At 22.5% G+C, this 3080-nt stretch overlaps 1 protein-coding gene across 2 annotated transcripts in view; it reads left to right on the forward strand.

The window, feature by feature from the left end:
• The window catches only part of LOC112528277 (protein FD-like), a 10185-nt gene that overhangs the window by 937 nt on the left and 6168 nt on the right, over positions 1 to 3080 (forward strand). The gene's annotated exons all lie outside the window — the stretch shown is intronic.

The raw sequence follows: 3080 nt of genomic DNA on the forward strand, positions 1-3080 counted from the left end.
AATATTTTTTTTTAAAGATTTTTTTTTTTGCATATTTAATATGTGAAGGATATTATAAATATATGAATAACATTTTTATGGATACCACTTGCCAAATAAAAAGTACCCATAGAAAAATAAAATATTATTTAATCATTTAATTTTATTATCTTGAAATGAATGAATGGATGGATGATTTGGATTTATGCTTTAATTTAGGTAGAATATTAATTAATTCTTTTTTTTTTTCAAAAATATTATGTCGACAAAATAATTTCGATATTTTTATCGTCAATAAAATACCCGATACGCACTTCCCGATGTTTTACCTTTTGTTCTGGAACATAACAATATATTATAAGCACGATTTTGTTTTATACAATGTATATTATTACTAAATGGTAAACTTTTGTCTACGGATTTTTTTCCTGAAAAATCTGTCATCAATGGGTGATTCTTAATAAAACCGTCATAAAATAGGTGGATAATTCAAATCAGTGACATATTACCCAGATATTTTCTAGATAACCCATTGGTATTTTCTCGAAAAACATTGGATTGTATCGAACTACTGGTATTTTCTGAATGATCTGTAGATAATCACTGACGACGGTCTATGGATGATTTTTGTAAATAGAAGTCATTCGTTTTATGGTGTACTAGAAGGGTATTCGTGAAATGCATCGGGACATATTTCGATTTCAATGTTTTGTTTTGTTTGTTTATCTATGTCGATATAATACTATTTTATGTGGTTTTGAGAAAAACGATAGTGTTTTTTTTGAATAAAATATAAATTTAAAAATATCATATAAAATTTGTAAAAAATATATCAATATTAGTATAAAATTAACTATTTAAAAGTTCTTGTTTGTGTATTTTTTTAATTTTAATTTATTATTATAATTTAATTTGACGTAACGAAGTAACTTAATTTAGGTTTAATAACATATATATTTTTTAAAGATAATAATTAAGTATCATGTTACAACTCAATAATTATCCCAATTATATTTTATATTTTTTATATTTTAAAATAAGATAATTATTATCTATTTGATTATGTTTATCTGTAGTTAGTTACACGAATTCAAACATAGAGCTTTAATAAGTWGTACTTATGCACAATTTACTTGTAATCTTGAACTTTAAATAATGTGCATCAATAAACAATATTTCATGCATAAAAAATGGTTTTTAAGAATTTTTTTTATCAAATTCTTTATAATATAGTATAAATAACAATATATTTAAGGAAAAATCACCAAAACGATCAAAATATACCTGATGTATTAACAAAATAGCCACGAAAAATCAAAAATCCAAAATACATACAAAACAATTGATCATTTTGTTTTGTCTCTCCCCCACAATCCACATCACCTAATCAACTTTATTTCAACTTTAGCTTTAAGCTTTGGTTGTCAACTACTAACTCCCCCCCCTCCTCTTTTTTCTATATTTATTTTTATATATAATTTTATTTAAAATATTATTTCGTTTTCATAAATTTTCACGGGTTCGATTCGTTTGAGAATTGTCGTTTTTCATGAGAACTGTGAGAAATCTGACATTCATATAGACATACAGTATAATGTAACCTTCACATAATACGTGTGAACGTTTATTTTCTTTAACTCATATTAGATATTCAGCTCATCTGAATGATTTACGAGAGGAATATATCGTTTAATAACTTAATTATTATAATATACAAATAAAAATACATCATTAGGTACTGTACTATTATGATTGAGCGTCTTTTAACATACTCGTTTTATTACGGTATATAATCTATACTATATTATAAAGCATTTGATAAAAACTATTTTTTATACATGAAGTATTGAATATTGATGCATATTACTTAAAATTCAATATTACAAGTAAATTATGTATATGTACAGCTTACTAAAGCTTCATGTTTAAATTCATGTAACTAACTGCGAACAAACATAATCAAATAGAAGATAAACATCTCGTTTTAAAATATAAAAAATCTACAATATAATTAGGATAATTATCGAGTTCTAACAAAATAATTAATTATTATATTTATAAGAAAATTATATTATTAAACCTAATATAAATTACTTTGCTATTGAACCTAAATTAAATTATAATAAAAAATTGAATTAAAAAATTACACAAAAAATAGAAATTTTAAATAGTTAATTTGATACCAATATCGACATATTTTTGTCAAATTTTAATGATATCTTCAAATTTATATTTTATTCAAAAATAAAACATCATCGTTTTTTTTCAAAATCATATAAGACTATACTATAACATTGATTGAGATAAATACTGTATTGTGTGAGTATCCTTCTAGTGATTAATAAGATAAATACTGTAATTAAAAAAGGTAAAGTTAAAAAATAAATATGAAATTATTGAAGATAAGTAAGACGTCATTTTTCTTTGCGAATTTGTGCAATTTTTCACTTTTTTTGAGTGACCCAAAACATCGCTTTCATCATATATTTATAAAAGAAAATCACTTTAGATGCTTTTAATTTATCAAATTTGTATAATGTTATGGTTTTTAAAAAAGTCATTATATATCTATAACAAATTTTTGTAATTTAATTAATATATATTTGTTTTACAATATGTTTTTGTTTCATATGTATTCGGTTCAGAATGTGAAACTTTTTTTATGTGTATTTTTGTTTTACAAACACATAAGAAAATTCACATTGTGAACTGAGTACATATGAAACAAACACATTATGAAACAAATATACGTCAATCAATACATTAAATACTATAATGGGATGAAAAAAGATAATATAAAATATCACATGATGTGTTGGTTCTTAGAGATCTCATAATTTAACACACACACACAAACATATATATATATATATATATATATATATATATATACTAGAAGCGTACTCGCGTAATGCAGGGAGATACATCGTGTTTTTAATGTTTCATTTTATTATTTATCTCAGTCGATGTTATAATATGACTTTATGTGATTTTGAGAAAGCGATGATGTTTTTATTTTTGAATATAATATATGTTTGACGATATCATAAAAATTTGACAAAAATATATYGATATTAGTATCAAATTAACTATTTGAAATT

This window comes from Cynara cardunculus (genome assembly GCF_001531365.2).
Source record: "Cynara cardunculus var. scolymus isolate 2C chromosome LG 1, CcrdV1, whole genome shotgun sequence".
Lineage (NCBI taxonomy): Eukaryota > Viridiplantae > Streptophyta > Magnoliopsida > Asterales > Asteraceae > Cynara > Cynara cardunculus.